This window comes from Pantherophis guttatus, chromosome 3 (assembly GCF_059756535.1).
Source record: "Pantherophis guttatus breed Tessera chromosome 3, ASM5975653v1, whole genome shotgun sequence".
Taxonomy (NCBI): domain Eukaryota; kingdom Metazoa; phylum Chordata; class Lepidosauria; order Squamata; family Colubridae; genus Pantherophis; species Pantherophis guttatus.
In genome coordinates, this window is record NC_142065.1 from 67613723 (window position 1) to 67633671 (window position 19949).

General features: G+C 37.7%; 1 protein-coding gene and 1 long non-coding RNA gene across 4 annotated transcripts in view; one reads left to right on the plus strand and one right to left on the minus strand.

Annotated features, from left to right (window-relative positions):
• The window catches only part of NFIA (nuclear factor I A), a 465394-nt gene that overhangs the window by 12710 nt on the left and 432735 nt on the right, over positions 1 to 19949 (plus strand). The gene's annotated exons all lie outside the window — the stretch shown is intronic.
• On the minus strand, positions 2204 to 11487 carry LOC148114625 (uncharacterized). Its single transcript, XR_015733121.1, has 2 exons — positions 4072 to 11487; positions 2204 to 3537 (listed from the first exon to the last, which is right to left on the minus strand). It is a non-coding gene; the product is annotated as an uncharacterized LOC148114625 (long non-coding RNA).

Sequence of the window (19949 nt, forward strand, 5' to 3'; positions counted from 1 at the left end):
TGAAAGAGAGGTATGAAGTGTATATGGTATCCAACCACAATCAGAAAAGTTTACATTGCATACCTAGTCTTTCAAGTAGTGTGCACATAATCTGTTTATCATCAAAAAGGTCTGACTCAGTTTTTTGAAGTAGGCTCTGCAAAATGTGGAAGCCAACATGGATAATAAAAAACTAGGATATCGCATTCTATGCAACAGGCTACTAACTTCACTCAGGCTTAGGTAGAACTGCACATAGGTGGAACACCACTGGTCAGTTCTTCCCTACCTAGATTTTTTTAAAGGAGATGACCAGGGAGAGCTGCCATATTCAATGTCTTCCCCTTCTGCCATCTGCTACGGGTAGGAATAGTCTAGCAAACTAAAAATAGTTGAATTATGTGTACTTACAAAAGTAATAAATGACATCTTGAGGTCTCTACTATCATGTGGTTGATTGTTATTACACATTTTTTATATTTAGTTCCATTTGTCTATGGCAGGGGTGTCAAACTCGGTTTTATTGAGGGCCGCATCAGGGTTGTGTTTGACCTTAGGGGGCTGGAACGGGTGTGGCCAGAGTGGGCATGGCCTGCTCCATGTCACTCATGTCAGGGGCACCTGTGGCAGCCTGAGCGCTCTGCCAGCGAAAATGGGCTCCTGAGTTCTCTTTCTGGCTGTGACGGCCTCCTGCAACCGTCTGCCAGCAAAAATGGAGCTTGGGAGCCCATTTTCACTGGCAGAGCCACCATGGGCCAGTCCCTCACTGTTTCCAGGGTGACCCCCAGACCAGATCTAAGCACTCCACGGGCCAGATCTGGACTCCGGGCCTTGAGTTTGACAACCCTGGTCTATGGAGATTCTCAGTCATCCAGGTCACAGTTGTTTAGTACCATTCTTGATGCTTATCTTTTCACTATTTTACTTGTTGCTGTCTTATTTAAGAAATGCCTGCTGCTATGGCACTACCAGGGATAGTTCCCTGATGGTTTATTATTCAAGTTCTGAGGTTAATCATCTGCAATTTCTGTTAATTTCATAGAGAGTAAAAATGAAGAACATCCATACATGCAAGTCATGAGAAAGTTGTATACAATGAAACTAGATTTCAGGTTTTAATCTTTCAAAAGATGAAAGATTTTTGGTTGTCGCAATATAAAAAAGATGTTGAGACTCTAGAAAGTGTATAGAGAAGAGCAAGAAAGATGATTAGGGGACTGGAGGCTAAAACATATGAAGAACGGTTTAAGGAACTGGGTATGTCTAGTTTAAAGAAAAGATGGATTAGGGGTGATTAGCAGCGTTCCAATATCTAAGAGGCTGCCACAATGAAGAAGGGATCAACCCCAAAGCACCTGAAGGCAGGACAAGAAGCAATGGATGGAATTTAATCAAGGAAAGATCTAATCTAGAACTAAGGAGAAATTTCCTGACAGAACAATTAATCAGACTTGCCTCCAGAAGTTGTGGATGCTTCAAACTGGAGGTATTTAAGAAGAGATTAGACAATCGTTTATCTGAAATGATATAGAATTTCCTGCTTGAGGCGGGGTTGGACTAGAAGACCTCCAAGGGCCCTTCCAATTCTGTTATTCTGTCAACACTTGTAATGATAAAAGGGGAAATACCAAATGGATATCTGAAGATGGGGAAGAGTGAAAGAGAAACAGTAGGAGAGGAAGATTTTCAGAGAAATAAATGTAGAACTTTTTGTAACAACTTTCCTATCACGAGAAAAGAAATTTCATTTATCCCTCATTCCTATTATTCTTCCAGTAAAAAAAAAAAAAAAATCTTAAAATTCTGTTTCTGGAAACATTTCAGAAATAACCTATTTTCAGGCTTATTCATACAAATCTCCATTAACCAGAATTGGGTATTAAGGAAAAATTAACAAATTTCCAAAGAGCTTTCAGAATCGATTGAAATTCTGTGGATTTCTTGGTAATGTTTTCATATAATTTTTGTGTTTGGTTTCTCTCTTTCTCACCTATGTGCACCCACTCACACAAAATAGATACTTTCTCAGGAGCAGTTTATTGCAATATTAATCTATTCTGGTTTGGGTTAATATTGCTCTTTTGTTAGTACATGTAGGTAAAATTATTCATGACAAAACTTAATAAATGAGAATTAAAGCTGCATTTGGGAGCATTGTATATGATATCAACAATTAAAAGACGTCTTTTTCTATTAAAAACTACATGCCACAAAAAAGTTTCAAGAGTTCACACTTAAAGTTCAATTATTTATTGGATTTAGATTCCTTGGAGTTAAGGATTTTTCTCTTTTTATAATTCCCAATTCACAGAAACATGACTACTAATATTGTGGAACCCCTTTTTAAGAATCTAATATTTCGCTTTCACTTTCTAGCAAGACACACTAAGAAGAAACATCCACAATCACTGTCACAATTATTATTATTTTCCATGTGGTTATTTGGGCCCAATAGACAAGAAATCAGGGGCAATATTTTTATCAGAAAACAAAAGACAAAATAATCCAGGCTCTGGGAACTGTAAACTAACCACTGTCAACACAAACAGTCCTTTTCTGACCATAGTTTGTGGTGGAATGAAAGATGCAATTGTCTGGATGTGAGGAATATAGAATCCATGCTGGCGGAAAGGTCAAAGGTCATCTCATGCAAAGGCCCTTTTTCTCTCTGCCGTGGTATCTTTTGTGCAGCATTGCTTGGCAGCGCTCTTCTGGCACTTCGGCTACCTGCCAATGCAGCTGGTACTGGGCAACTATATAGGACTGACTACAAAGCATCTTTCGGCAACCAGCAGCTTTACCCGGGGCCCCATTTGCTGGAGGACAAAGAAAGATGGATCATACATACACCCATCAAAAGGATTCCTCAATTGCGTTGCTCCTACTTATTGTTAATCATGTAGCAGTTACTGACTCTGGACAATTTCTTCTGCTGGGATCTTTACTGTGTGTAAAAAGGGAAGAAAAAAATTAATATGTGTATTTTATATATATTATGCCTATATAGGAGGGTGTGCACAATGAGGGACAATTCAAATATTAAATTGTCCCAGTATTCCCACAGTGAAATACATGGCTTTTTCTGCTTAGCACCACTAGTGACCTGTAGCTCAAGCAACAGTAACTTAAAACAAAGCTGACTTTAGCAGACAGTTTGCACCTACTGTTTTACTAAGACTTTCCTTAAGCGATACTTAAACATGTTTATCTTGGAGAGGGGCAATTATTGTTATCATTTTAAAAGAGAATGTGTGTTTTAGTATCTTCTTTCTATAAATAAAAATTAGAAATGCAAAGACAGATTTATCCAGCTTTCACCTAAACTTAGTTACATAAATCGGAAAAGGTAATCTTATAATTTGAACAGGAGACATTTCTGTGATCCTATTCAGACTGCTCTCCCCTCTTGTCTTCTTTCTTGAGATCTGTTGTGATCTATTGTGCCAAGAGAAATAATTATCTAGGCTAAGATAAGAGCTCCGTAGCAGAGTTTCAGTAGTTTCTTTTCTAGATATCCAGCATCCATTGTCAAAACTCCAAAAGAAGTTCATTTTCTTTCTGAAAGAAGAAACTTAGAAGAGTTATTTTTGTTTGACAATAGTTTATTTGCTTTAAGCAAGTGGATTCAAATTTGCAAATATTTTAAAAGGAATCTCCCTTTAGTTTTTAAGCAACAAATCTGAGATTCATATTTCCCCTCTGTGCTGACCATTGTAACTTAAACAATGATTATGTACATTTTATATATCCAATATTATATGATCATAGCAATATTGAAGATGTTCAAAAAAAATCCACCAATTATAATGTGGGTATCACACTACTCTATTTATTGGTGCATTATTTCAAATTAGCATAATTTAATTTCTTTACCTTCTTATTTACTGTGGGGAATTTAATTTTAAAAAGAACCACAAAAGAAGGGTTTAAGATCTCTTCTATTTCAGTGGAATTAAACTAAAATAAAACCTACTTAAAAGTTAACATTTATGTTCAAACAGAAATAGATAATAATCTGAAAAAGATACCAATTTGGGCTGCTTCTTATTCCTCCTTTATAAAGCAGACAAAATTGTTCAACGATGCACTGACCTTTAAACAGAAATAGCAATACCAATTTATTCATCCTTTCCATATCTCTCCTTCCTTCCCTCCTTCCTTCTTACAGTAAAATCTTAGAGATGAAACACAGTAAGGAAGGTGAAAACCCGAAGTCTTCAGTTTCTGTCTTTTTCCATTTGTCCCCGATATTCCGTTTCTCTGCTTGTTCCAATATCAGCGACTCAAAATTGTTATATATAATTTAACATTATACAGCAGCATTGTCATATCAAACATAGTGAAATGGATTCCAAAAACACCATCTGGTATTTGGGAATGCACTGTGAGTTGGGAATGTGAGAAGAGATATTCTTTGCCACTTTCCTTGGGATCCAGCCATTAACAGTGTAATTGCCAAGAAAAGGTGACAGGCTTCAGGCAATTGGGTATATTTCCTTCTTTAGACTATTAACTCTATGAGTCCTAAACTGAATACAAGAAAGAGTAGAAAAGACAGCAATTTGTCCCAAATAAAGGATAGTGAACCACTAAATTTCTGGAAGTGGACAAGAATAAACAACAGAACCAGCTTTGGATTTAAGGAAAGAAAACAAGCTGTGTCTGCTTTTAAAACCCGTAATTGAATGGTTTTGCCATGATTAGATTTTTATCCAAAGGCTCATTTAAAAGTATCAGTGGAATCTTCTAATCCAGTCCAAATTACAAAACTGTGACGACTGTTATTCCCAATTGTATTTAGCTGTTTCAAGAGACAACATTCTGAGAACCCAGTTTTGTAAGTTACTAAAATCTTTTGATGTGATGAGGGTTTTTTTGTTGCTGTTGTTGTTGTTTTCTCTCAGGCAGCTATCTCTGAACATTCCTGTCTCTGCCTCTTCATGCTATTCCAATGATTTATAGCATTTGGCTTATGAAACCAAAGAAATGGTAGCAGGCTTTATGACACAGCACTAGAATCGGTTATCCCAAAATTAAAAAGAAGTTACTGTATAGAATTACAGCATATTTGTTGCACTGACTTTAAGTCTTTGGATCCCATTCTATATTAGAAAACCATCGGTGTAATCCAGTTCCAATATTATACAGTTGATGATGTAGAATGAAGATAAGGTTTATTGTACTATTTTTAATTATTTTTTTCACTTAATTTTGATACCGTTCTCTGCATCCTTGTACTCTAGATGCTGTTGTGAAGACAAAATGTGATCAGGAATTTATAACAGAAAGATATTCATTTAGAACAGATTGTTGTCTTCTTCCCCGATTTGAATATAACTGTGTAGACAGCTGGTGTGATGTAATGGCTCAGGAGTTGGACTAAGACCAAGGAAAGGTCATTGGATGACTTTGGGTCACACATTATCTCTCACAGCACAGCTTATTTGACAGAGTTATTGTTGTGGGAGAAAGTGGAGGAAGCAATATTATATTTGCCAAATTTTGTTCCTAAAGGAAAGATGCAATAGAAATCTAGAAAATAATAAATACATCCACTTAAATATTTGAGCTACAATTTTCATGGGACTCTACATTAATAATAATATGACATGGCTAGACCAATCTACTTGCAAACTATCATTTCTCCTCTATTTCAAATTTTCTAGATATTACATATGATTTAGGTTTATAGAGGTCCATGCCGAAAGGGCCCATTTTCAGGGTTTAGCGAAGTTTATTTATTGGTTTGTTAGATTTATATCCCATCTTTTGATTCAAAAGCTCAAGATGGGGTTTTGAATGAATTGCTATCGAATTTGCTCTTGGTTAGTGACAATGTGTCATTTACATTGGATGTGATCTATAAATACTTTCCATTTGACAAGAAAGGGGCATCAAATAACCAAAGGAAAAAAGAAACCACCAGAAGCATTCATGCAAATAGCTGTGTAGACAGTTGATGTGATATGATGGTTAAGGTGCTGGACTAGTACCAGGAGGCCAAGGTTAAAATCCATACTCAACCATGAAAGCCTACTTATGCCAATATATTTTGCACAAAGCATTTTCTTAGATTAGATTAAATGCTGCTGATACAATATTCTAATCCCTGTGTGTGTCTAGGTTGATTCCTTTCTTTTTCTATTTATTCAGATTCCTTCCTGATAGTAGAAAAGCAGCTGGCAACATTTCTAACAAATATGGCAAGAGTTATCCACATATATATGATGATCATATTTACAATTATGTGTTTTCCCAGAAAAGCATATGGAAATCTGAGTGTCCGTGCAGGAAGCCTTCAAACAAAATTTGTTATTATTTTGGAGGATAAAAGAGCTCAGGAAAAAGCCAGGAAAAGAAGAGACTGGGCAGCCACCTGTCTCAAATTGTATAAGGTCTCCTGCTAGAGCAGGGGGTTGGCAGAGGAGAAGACCTCCAAGCTCTGTTATTCTGAAGTATCCTGCTGTAATCAGTAGGGATTATGTGCTCTGAAAGTCTCTCATTTCTGCCATAAAAATCTGGACTTTCTGGAATGCTAGAGAAACCAAGATCATCAATACTAGCACAGTGAAACAATGATGTCAGAACCACAGAGAATTTAAGTTCTTACATGCAGAATACTAGCATAAAACCTAGATCAAGGATCGGACCAAAAAATGATGTTTGGAAGTAAGGATTGAAGCATTGTAGTTAGATGATTGTGTTTCAATATTTTTAATGACTAATTATCTTAAAAGTAATATTTATGCCTGGTTGGTGGGGGATGCATTCAGTTTCTTTTTATCATCTATTCCCTGTGCCAGTTTGGCTACTAAAAACCAAGAAGCCTGAAGTTTTCTGAAGCACAGTCTTTTCAGAGATTTGTATAGAGAGCTGTTTCAGAAATTCCTGGTTTGAGAAGTGGGGGTTATAAGAGCTAGCTGTAAGAGGAAAGATCTTATCTTTTACACATAGACATTCCAGATATATATATTTTAGATTAAAGAAGCTATTTCTGCTGGTCAGGCCCAGGCTATGCACTTAATAGTACATTATAATTTTAAAAAATTGTTAACAATTCTATGATATCTTTCCTATACCATATATAAATATGAATGGATGGATCTCTCACTGTGTGTGTATGCATACCCACATGCACACAGAACACATCGGTATATTTGTATATTCAAGCACATTTCATTCTACATTTCAATATTCTCAAATATAGACTTTATCACTTTATTTAGATTCCTGCTTGTTTTGAACACAATGCAATAAAGGGTACATTTACCATGTTTCCCTGAAAATAAGCCCCTGTCTTATTTTTTTTTTAACCCTGAAATAAGCACTTGGTCTTATTGCCATGCGCTCAAAAGCCCGATTGGGCTTATTATCAGGGGATGTCTTATTTTGGGGAAAACAGGATAGTTATTTATTTAACTGGTACATTGGGGCCACTCTGGACTTTCCAGTACTATATTAAGCTATATAAAACAGGAGATTCATGCTGAATATTATTATAAAACAAGGTGCTGATCCAAAAAAATATCTTCTATGAAAATTATAGTGACACCCATTCCATAAATGTTAAAGACAAAGAAGTCAACTCAAGGCAGTTTTGAGGTGTTAGCTCAGAACATCAAATATTCTTTTGAAGCCACAATTTTATGTTCCAACAGAAATTTGTTCCATGGTGGGCAAACCATTATTATTTGGCAAGCAAAATAAGAACACACTCTCAACACACCAATTCATCCTTCTATTATTCTAGATCAAATTCCAGACTGCATCTTTCTTATCATGGATTCACAAGATCTAATACTCCGTACAATCATAGGTTTGGGACATCTCTGGTTTGGGATCAAGTTTTCCTCAAATACACAAATATAAAGTCTGCATTTTCTCATCTCCCATGCTTGGTCAGCTGCTCTTTCTTCTCTGCATTGGATCATCCTGCAGATCCTGTTCATTGGTTCCTCACCCCAAGATTTGCCATCAGAGTTCTACTTGAACATATGAGTTTCAGGGTCTCCTGCTTCCTTCCTCTACCCAGTTACTTTGACAGTCCTTTGGTGGCACAATTATTATGCACAAGTCTTTTGTTTGTGTCCCTTTCTCACTTATTTCTCAGGGATCAAGAGTGCTTTACTTTACCGATGGTTCTGCTTCAGGGGTGGGTTCCATTTACCTTTACTACTGGTTCGCAATGGGAGCGTGGATGCTTCTGTGCATGCGCAGAAGCTTCTGCGCCTGCGCAGATCATCCATGATGACATCTGAGTGGGTGGGCGGAGCCTCACACCGCCATTACTACCGGTTCGCAAGAACTGGACCAAATCGGGAGCAACCCACCACTGTTCTGCTTGGACCAAATCACATTAAACCTTCCTGTTTTGGGATTCAGAGCCTACTAGACATTTTACAGAAAATGCCTCCATCACATGACCTTTTTGATGTGAGAATACATCTAAACGTTTTTACGGCACTAATCCAGTGGTGAAATGTAAAATTTGTTACTATCAGTTCTGTGGGCATGGCTTGGTGGGGGCGGCGCGGGGGTTAATATGACTGAGTGGACGTGGCCAACTTTTTTTTTTTTTACTTTTAAAACCATTTTTTCTACAACCTCTTCGGCTGAAGAGGTTGTTAAAAAAATGCTTTTAAAGCCTCTGACGATCCTAGCTGACTTGCCTGATCGGCAGAGACTTTCTTTTGTTTTTTAAAGGCTCTGACGATCCCAACTGACTTGCCTGATCGGCAGAAGCTTTTTTTTTTTAAAGTCTCTGACGACCCCAGCTGACTTGCCTGATCGGCAGAGGCTTCTTTTCCCTTTAAAAACATTTTTTCTATAACTTCTTCAGCTGAAGAGGTTGTAGAAAAAATGCTTTTAAAAATTAAAAAAAAGCCTCTGATGATTGCGCGGCTCAGCTGGGCAATGGGGGGGGGGCAGGGATTTTTGCTACCGGTTCTCCAAACCACCCGCCTCCATCGCTACCGGATCAGGTGATCCGATCCGAACCGGGAGCATTTCATCCCTGCACTAATCCCTTCCTGTTTGGCTGGATAGGGAAAAGTAAATATGTAGTGGCCACTACAGCTACTCAGTGTTTAGGAGGTGTATTTTTTCTTTTTGTGTTACCAATACATTCAATAATGGAGAGCTTTGATTTTTCAGCTACTCTTTCCTGCTCTTTTTCTTAGAGGGTTATATATGCAAAATGAGTCATCTGGCTGGGTTTAGGTGTTTCCACATGACTAGCGGTAGAGTTAATTTAATCCTGCGCATGACTGGATCTGTCCTGGGTTAAATTTAACTTCTTAGAGCTTAGTTGAAAGGACTAGTTGACTGGACTCTTTTCTGATGTCCACTCAACATGCACAACTTTCTGCTGATCTAGTGAAGCACACTGTGGAAATGGTGTCATCTTCCCTTTAAAGAAGTCAAGAAAAGAAGCAACTATCAATGGAGCGTTTAGAGCTGAAGAAGAGAAATGATATTAGATAGGATAAGGCAGATAGGAATGGAAGTTTTATTCCATTTAATGGAATAAATTAAATTCTGTGGATGTCAACTCCCAGAATTCCCCAGTCAGGAAATGTGTTGCTACATCTGTGATTATTATTTATGTCAGCATTCAATCTGCCTCCTGGCCACCATGATGAATACAGTGATATTTTCATCCTTTTCTCAAGCCACTTATGCTACAAACATTAATTCATAGGTAACAATAATGAATAAATTGTGCTATAGTTATGTGTAATAATTAATACATTATCTTAATGTATATTAAAAATAGTAATGAATAAACAGTACAACCACCACCATGGGAATTTAAAAGAATAATCCCAGTCCATCATATTTTAAAATTTGCACATTATTGGAATAGATTGTGAATGTTCTGAAATCAGCTACGTGGGAGAAAGGTTAAGACTATTTCTATAATCTAAATGCACTCTAGACTAAAGATACGTTTCAGAAAGTTATGCAGGAACATTTTAATTCATTTTAAGGGTCTTTGCATAACTGATCACTCCTATAGGTAGTCCTTGAGTTATGACCACAACTGGAGTCAGAATTTTGGTCACTAAGAGATGCGATTGTTAAGTGAATTATCAGAGGATGGGATCTGAATTTAGAACTATTTTTACCATGACTGTTAACAAAATTACATAGTTGTTAAACGAACCACATAGATGTTAAAATCTGGCAAAATCTGGCAAAATCCTCAATGGATTTTGCTTTTTTGGAACTCAGCTGGCAAGGTCATAAACTGCAATCACATGACCGGAAGACACTGCAACCCACTGCAACCCATGTGCACAAACCAGTTGCCAAATTGTGATTACGTGACTGCAGGGATAGTATAATGTCATAATTTTGAGGATAGGTCATACTTCACTTTTTCTGAAGCCATTATAACTTTGAACCGTCTTTAAACAAATGGTCATAAGGACTGCCTGTCCTTACGACCATTAATGTTACAGAGCCTTAATGTTACAGAGGGAACTCCCAAAACAAATGGAATTTGCTGTTTATATTAGGTGTTCTTCAGAATGTGCCTCCAGATATTTTAGCAGGGCAACTCCAAAACATCCTGACAGAAAGCTCACTTCCTGACCTCACAACCTAATACCATCCATATGGAGTCTGACTTTCCAGAAGTAAGCTAGTCGTAATTTTCAATGTCTATAAGGCCTAATTCAACAAGTTCTTCAACACAAGAAAACTAATATGACTCTTCTTGAAAGAATCATAGGAACAACACTGGAAGTTTTTAAGAAGAGATTGGATAACCATTTGTCTGAAGTGGTGTAGGGTTTCCTGCCTAAGCAGGGGGTTGGACTAGAAGACCTCCAAGGTCCCTTCCAACTCTGTTATTTTATTCTTTAGGTGAGTGGATTGTGTAAGGCAACAAAGTTCCTACATCGGTATTAATAATAACATAAAAAACATCTAATGATTTTACCTAGTTTAGGTAATGAAACATCTGCAAGAAAACAAGCAAGCTCAGAGAGCACCAAGGACCCCCCATTTCAACCCTGAGCTACAATTTTTTAAAAAATCTTCTGTCCAGTCCATGTGCATATACTTGATCCAGCTCCTTCAAGATCTACAAATGATGAAGTGAATAAATCCCGTGTCCTCTCCCTTCTTTAGGATTCCCTGCGGAAAGCTTTGAACCGAAAAGAAAAGGCAGCAATCATCTCCTTGCTCTTCCATGTGCCAATTCCTGTTCCTCATTTTGATGGCAGTCAGATTGCGCGGATACTCAGCTGTGGAAGATATTTTTAAAATAACAGCATCTGGTTGTTTGGCAGAGACTCAGCATGCAGTTGATTTGGTTGCTCTGGAGTTGCTTCTGGACCTGTCACATATTTTGGCTCTGGGAAAAAAAAATAATGTAGTCAATCTTTCTGCTTTGGACCTATTTCTTCTTGTTTTACCTTTTTTGCAGTGTGCATTTTCTTTCATTTGCCAAAGCATGATGTCTTCAGCGGATCACCAGTTTTGTTTACAAGAGGAAAGAAACGTTCACATGCGCCGTTTCATCTATTTTTTTTCGGCATGAGTCATTGGCAGATTTCTACTCATATTACAGAGGCCCAAGCCTTCCCAGCTGAGTGGAGTAGGGTGCAAATATAGTTTTGGCACTATATTCTGGCTTCTATCAGGCTTCTATCCTATCTCCTTGTGAGAAGTAAATGATCATTTTCAGAGACGCCAATAATTCCAGGAAGAATTATTGGTGATCACATTCATTTATTTATTTTTACTCGTTCATTTATTTATGTAGCATAGTTGTGTATCTCCACAATTACAAAGGACTCTTGTGATGCCTTTTATTTTATATAGGGTTAGTTTTGTATAATTTTTTTCCACCTGAACTTGGAAAAAATCTATATAAAATCAACACTATGTGAAATAAAACATGATAATGTTACAAGAATAGAAAGAATATATAATATGGCAACAAATTAAATGAGGGAAATACTTTTTTGGGGGAAAAATCTTTAGGAGCTTGAAGGAAACTAGTAAAGATGTAGCCAGCTTGAGCTCCACAACGAAGTTATTCTACAAAGTTGGCATGGCAATAGAAAAGTAGCACCCCCAAACCTTCTGAAAGTGTGGGATTTGAAACAGTTTCTTCCTGCGAAGCCTAAATGATTGAGGTGAAGGTAGAGAAAGCCAATCTGGTATAGTGGCTAAGACATTGTGCTAGAAATTAGGAGACTATGAGTTCTAGTCCTGCCTTAGGCACAAAGCCATCTGAGTGACCTTGGTGAGTCCCTCTCATTGTAGAGGGAAGAAGGCAAGGCCAGGAAAACTGTATGGTTGACTTGTTTAGGGAGACACCATGGTCAATGCCAACTGGAATGGATGGGGAGAGGAGGAGAAGGAGGCAGAGGAGGCGGAGGCGGAGGCGGAGGAGGAGGAGGAGGAGGAGGAGGAGGAGGAGGAGGAGGAGGAGGAGAGATTTACAAATCAAAATAGCTATTACACCCAGCCAAGATTTCTTTCTTTCTGGAAACAAAGTTTTTTTTTTTTTTAATTTCTTCTCTGTTTTACTCTTATGCTTCCTCAGTTTTTACAAGGACAGATATGAAGGCTACTGTGAGTCGCAACTAATATCAAATGCACTTCTAGCAAACCCTGAAAATCTCTGAAAACCATTTTAAATTTGGGATAATAGTCAGGAATCATTCTCTTTATATTATATATAATGTAATGTATTAATTTACACACTAAATGTATGTGTATGCATATGTGTAAGTAAATGTGTATAGTCTCCTTAGTTAAAGTCTGTTTTTAAAAAGATTTTAAATCTAATAAAAATTACAATAGTGATAAACATTAGATCTGGTCCCAGCTGTTCAAGCTATTCTAATGTGGTTTAAAGGAGAAAGAGGGCCTCTGTTTCAAAACCCAGGTGCTTCACCTCATTGCCTCCAGTCCAGTCAAAACATTTTGATGGGCTGCTCCCTTCCACCAGCCCTTTAAGGTTTGTTAGAACTCTACAGAAGATCCTTTCAGTGATTGCTTTGCAACATTCAGTCCTGTTGAGTTTTTGGCAAGTGTTGGGTCATTTCAATCTAGACACTGCTTGAAGCCTCTTTGAGATTTTCAGCATGGCAAATAAACACATGGATCGTGAAATAACATATTGAACCCTGCAGTATGCCTTTCACTGTTCCAGTTAGTCAGTTATGGCTCTTCATGGATAGTCCTTTATATTTCCTTTTGTCCCCTTATCAATCTTTCTCTCATCCATAAATAAACAACAACACAGAATTCTAAGGTCCTGGAACCATCCAGTTCTCAATGGGGTGTCCTTCTCCAAGTGATCTTGGCTCTCCACTCTTCTTACAGATTTTGGGATTCCTTCAAGATTGATAATACCTGTCCTGCAATTTCCCAATGGCCCAGTTTGGAGTAGACTCTATTGATACCCATCATCTCAATTTTCAAATTCAAAGTCAAATTCAGTTCCTCATGACTGCAGGGATACATCAATGCAACCCTATTTACAAAATTATAGAAGTGGTTTGCCATTGCAATATTTTTTTCGGTGCCTGGGGATTTCCCATCCAGCTGCTGGCCAGGTCTGACCCTTTGTAGTCTTTGAGCTCGGAAAAAGTCAGCTGAGTGTTTCCACTTGCTGAGATAAAATTTACCATTAGAAAAGAAAATCTAAAATGTATTATTGGGACCAATCCTATCGTTTAGCAAAGGCTTCAAATAGAAAATATTAAAGGAAACATTTTTTTAAAAAGATAGAGTTATATGTGCCCCTAGTGAGTAGTTTATCACATCAGTTAGTACTTTTTCTTATGGTATAAATTTGCTTTGTGAGCTTCAGTGCCAAACACGTTGCAATATAGTGAATATGGTATTCAAAACACATGGGCTTTCCATTGTGATACAATCTCATTTCAGTTGATTTCTTTCAACCCATATGCTAATTATACTGTATATCTAGAAACATAGATGTAAGGCGAGTCTTAGATATCGGCATGATTTTTAGTATCTATAGTATCTGCTAAAGAGCTTACAATTGTTAAAATATGGTTTTAGAATAAAGGAAGGAAGGGAAGAAGGAAGGAAGGAGGAAGGCGATCTTCATGGAAATTTATCCTTTTGACCTCCTTTAACAAGTCAAGATAACCCAGACTTTTTTTTTTACAATTACTGAGACATTGAGGCTAACCGAAACAGGTGGCTTCACAGCAGGGAAGAGAAATAAATTTTATCCTGTAAATTCTACTCTCGCTTTTTAGAAAAACTAAGATGCAACAGAAGGCAGACTTACCTAGAAGTAAGACCTATGTAACATAAATGGAATTTATTTCTAAACCAACATACGTAAGATTATACAGTAAATTAGATAAGATTAAACCAAAGTATATTTTTGAAAGCCTCATTTATTATACAGAGTCCAAGACTTTTCTAAGAATGCCTTTTAATTTTTACTATCATTTCAATTTTCCTCTTTCTTAAAGTATGCATACATAATTATGTACTGGTATGTATCACCAGAATTATTTGTTTCTCTTCCTTTGACATTTTGTAGAGGCATCTTGCCTTGTTTCTTCATCAGTGGATTTGCTAAACAATGGACTTGTTGAAAAAAGTGGGAATTTATTTTATTTTATTCTCAAATAATCTCATGATCAAACCACCTGAAATGCAGTTTTCATGGCTATTTGGGGAGGAGAGTTGAAGGTCCTGCTCCTATTTCTCACTTTGGTGTGTTGCTTAGCCTCATGAAGAGATGTGGAAAATTTACAAACACATAAAGATAGTCCTTGACTTACAACAGTTCATTTAGTGACCATTGATAGTTACAGTAGCATTGAAAAAAAAATGACTTTTTACCATTTTCACACTTATGATCATTGCAGCATCCTCATGGTCATATGATCAGAATTCAGACACTTGACAACTGATTCATATTTATGACAGTTGCAGTGTCCCATGGTCATGGGATCACTTTTTGCGACTTCCTGACAAATCAAGTCAATGGGGAAGCCAGATTGACTTAACGACCCTGCATCTTAACAACCGCAGTGATTCACTTAACAAATGTGGCAAGGAGGGTTTTAAAATGAGACAAAATTCACTTAATAAATGTCTCGCTTAGCAACAAAAATTTGGGGCTCAATTGTGGTCATAAATTGAGGACTACCTGTATTCTGTAGCAGTAATTAGATTTTCTCACTGTTATTATTACATACCTTCAGATTTTGCATTGCATATTTTTTCTCTCTGATAAAATAAAATGGGCATCTTATGGTCTGTAGATGTTGCTGAAGTCCAACACCAGAAGTCCCAGTCAACCAGGAATATGGCCAATCAAGAATATGCTGAGTCTTGTTCAGAAATGTCTGGATGGCACAGAATCCCAGTTCCTGCCATTTGTCTACCAACTTCCTTTGATCTTTTATAATAGGGAGTATTGAGTCTCTAGTCTCTATTTTCAGTAGCATGTTTTTCAATCAAAGCGTGTTGTGCACTTTCATATGAAAAATTAACACAAGGCAACGGAACTGTTTGGTAATCTTTCAGAAGCAAATAATTGCTTACAGTTTATGGAAGCTAGAGTTTCCCACTTGTAATCAAATACTTAGTTACACAGCTTCTTACCATGGGAAAATCAGAGAATGGAACACAAATACAACTTCCTTCTTTCACCTTTTCCTTTCTTAAAATCCTAGTGGAATTCTCAGCAGTCCTGAACAAATAAACTGGAAACAACACAAGGCTGACACTATATTACAACTGTTCTCTGTCAAAAGGCTGTCCGCAGTCAATCTGTTGGCTTGCATGATTAAAAGGCAGGGGTGTGGGTGGGGTGTTTGCGATGCACACACACACACACACACAGACACACACATATTCATGTCTGATTGTGAGAATTTTTTTTTTTTAAAAAAAAGATCTTTTCTTCTGACAAAAACTGAGATTTAGATTAAGCCTCATTCAAAACTCACTGCAATCCTGAGGCAGGGCACAATTAACCAACTGAACTGAAACCAAAACATCAGTCAAATTTGCTAATTTAAACTCTAGTTTGTGATCCTTTTGGGGAGTTTATTTTTAATCTCTGCTTAATTGTAGTTTGTTTGTTTTTCCTGTGATTTAGTAAATGTGCCCACAGCCAGAAGTTCTGCTCCTTCATGTGCAGATTACAAGCTGGTTGAAATGTCATGCCTGAAACATCTGCATTAATAGTTTTGTTCCTGATACACTGGCTTGGGCTGAATTTATTGCCTGAATATCACTGATTATTGTGATCAGCTATTCAGACAGAATCTGAAATTAGCCCCATCCCATTAGCCCCATTCTGCCAAATAAGTAAACTTTGATTTCTAATAGTTGTCATGTGTGCATGTCCACCAAAATGGGATTGGAGCCTCAGTGTGGATAAAGGGAAGGAGTAGGAACATTAAAATGATATATATGGTAGCAACCCACCCACCCCAATCCAATCAAGCTAATAATTCCTAGAATAATAATTATTACTATCATATTATAATTATATTATAATTCCCAGAATAATAATGCTGTGTTCTGATAATTCTGATAGAGGATTGCTGTACAAAAGAGGTGAAAAAGCAATGAATTCATACTGTAATATTACAGCTAATTGTCTTCTCTCCACCCAATGCCTTTGTAAGGTTAAACATATATTCATATACTTCTAAGCCCAGAGTCATCCTGGTTTTTGGTCTTCTGAAGCAGTTCCACTTTGTTTTAATTCAGGCTTCTGATTTGGCAGTATCTATCACCCAGAAGCTGCTGAAATTGCATTTTTGTGGATTTATGATGTCAGAATAGGTAGAAGTATGGGCTAGGCCAGTGGTTCTCAATCTGTGGCCCATGGACCCCTGGGGGGGGCACGATGTCATCACAGGGGGTCTGCAAAAGGCTTGAAGAAATGTTATTATTTAAATCTTAAGTCTTGAGAATCCGTGTCCATGGTATGTGGCCACAAAAGGTATTTAAAAGGGGGTCCATGGTGAAGAAAAGGTTGAGAACCACGGAGGTAGGCAGCCTATGACCCCTTCAAATATTGCTGCAGTTCAATTCTCAGCATTCTTCACTGTTGAGCTGAAATATTGGGCATTGCCTATTCCTGGTTTAATAAATAAAAAACATGAGGGTAGCCATCCTAGAGAGCCAGTTTGATATAGTGGTTAAGCCATCAATCTAGAGACTGTGGGATACTGGGACTTCTAGTCTCACTTTAGGCACAAAGCCATTTGGGTGGCCAGTCACTCTTTCAGTCAGCCCTAGGAAGACCAAAGCCAGCCAATCTGTCTCAGCTCTAGGAAGCAGGCAATGGCAAACCACTTCTGAAAAAGCTTGCCAAAAAAACTGCAAGCATTAGTCCATGCAGTTTCCAGAATCAAAACCTGACCCAAACGTGCATACACACAACCGGTGAAGGGAAAATATCAAACACCACAATACTTTCACTGGATCCAAACAAGGGCCACAAACTTTGATCTAATGTCCAGCATATATATGTTGGCCACTCATTACACTATAAAATAAGCTTCTTGGGGGAGGGAGACAAAATACAGTAAGGCAAGCTTTTGTTCCTGTGGTTAGATTATGTCCATCTAAAATACCACATGTTCAACTGTAAATTTGACTCCCAGAGCTTTGCATCATTCCGAAAATCAGATTTTCAAAAGACAACATCTGCCTTCTTTTGAGTGCCCCTTTCCTTTACATAAACATTGTCATATTCAATTTCCACTAATCTATGCATCTTGTATACAACTTCTTAATAAGCGCTAATATATGTCTATTAATACATAGATATTGCAAATAAACACACTTTTGTTTACTGTTTTCCAAATGCATGGATTTTATGTATCACTCTTTCAGTTGTATGCATTTTATTCATATTTTGAAACATATTTTGAAATTAATACCGGTAGACAGTCTAAATTAAATATTCAGTTGTGTCATAAGAAGCTCTTCTTGGTAGATTCAGTCCCTTCATTTACAGAGAAACCAATGCACACATCTCTTAGCACTTAAACTTCTTCTATATAGATTAAAATTTTCAATTAATAAAAACAGCCTAAGGTTAGTTCTCTGTTCTCCGTCTGATTGAGATTCTTTGGGATTTTATTTTTTGTAAAATGTGGGCTAAATCATTGTAGGATTGTTCTTCCATCCAAATAGTTCCAGAAAGCTGTAACCTGAAAATATCACAGCGCATATGAAACTTAATTTGTATGTCTGCAACTTCCTCCCACATTCATCTTAAAGAGTGACTAAATGGCCTCAAATCAATCATTCTCTCTCATCTCCCTCCCGTCTCTCGTTATTACTTTGTTTACCATCTTTTCTGATGAAGAACTCTGGAGAATGAAAGCTTCAATCTACACAACCCACACTACACCTTTCCAAATACTATTGTGCAGCCTTGAGGGCTACTGGCTCCTTGGAATAAGGAATGGGAAAGAACTAAAAATGAACTGGTATGATCTATTAAATATGTAACGTCAAACTGCCTCTGTTTCTTTTATTATTTGTTTGTTTCTTTGTTGTATCGATTTTTTAGCTGACCATCTCACAAATCGTAGTGAACATTGCATTAAAAAAAAAACTCAACCCAATAGGGAAGAAACCACAGATAATAACAACAACAATAAAATAATTCTGGTGCTCAAGGACATTCTAACCCAACTCATAAAACAGAAACCTCTCAAGAAAAAAAAATCACACCAATGGACTCACACAATCTCCCGATCTTCAAGGATTTACTAAATGCTAGTAGAGTCAGAATCAGGGGGAAGAGTTATGGTGTTATAGTGTTCTAAAGAGTGTTCTAAAGTGTTCTAAAGAGCAGACACAGCAGTAGAGAAGGAAAGCTTCCTGGACTCTGCCAGATGGCACTATTACTAGATGGGACCCAAGACATGTCCATTTGTTTGATATAAAGCAGTGGTTCTCAACCTGTGGTCTGGGGACCTCTGGGGGGGTGAGTGTGATATTGTCACAGCGTTGAAGAAATGTTGTGATTTAAATCTTGAGTTAAATCTTGATGGTCAGTGGCCCACAATAGATATTTAAAGGGGGTCCGTGGTGAAGAAAAGGTTGAGAACCACTGATCTAGAGGGTTCAGGAGAACAACTGAAGAAAGATAATTCTGAAAATAATCGCTTCCATACCATGGTGGGCTTTATAGGTGGTAATCAGCACCTTGAATTGCACTTGGAAGCCTATTGGAAGCCAGTGTAAGTCTCTGAGCTCATCCAGAAGAATACCAGTGGTGGATTCAGCCAGTTCGCACCACTTCAGGAGAACTGGTTGTTAACTTTCTGAGCAGTTTGGTGAATTGGTTGTTGGAAGAAATCATTAGGGCAGAGAACCGGTTGTTAAATTATTTGAATCCCACCACTGAAGAATACCATATGATCATTCATATGGTAATATTTGCTATTATGGGTGGACTCAGTGGTGAAATCCAAACCGGATTGCTACCGGTTCGCTGGCCGCGCATGTGCAGTATGTGCCAAAAGGAGGCTTGGGAAATTAAGTAGAAGAGTGGGGGGGATCAGCTGTGGCGCGCAATTGAGCTTCCCTAGGAAACAGGATTTCTACTTACTTTCCCAAGCTGCCTTTTGGTGCGTGCTGCGTGCACACATGAGCAGTACACGCCAAAAGGAGGCTTGGGAAGGTAAGTAGAACAGAGGGGGGGGATCAGCTGTGGCACACGATTTAGCTTTGCTAGATAGCAGGACTTCCTGTTTTCTAGCAAAGCTAAATCCCGCTGCACAGCTGATCATCGGAAATACCAGTTCAGAGGAACCGGTAGCTTTTATTTACTACCGGTTTGCCCGAACCGGTAGTTTTTATCACTACTTGTTTGCCCAAACCAGAGCGAACCAGTAGCATTTCACCCCTGGGTGGACTCACCTACTGATTTCCACTATTCACAAGATACTTTCACAGCTGTCGAAAGATCAAGG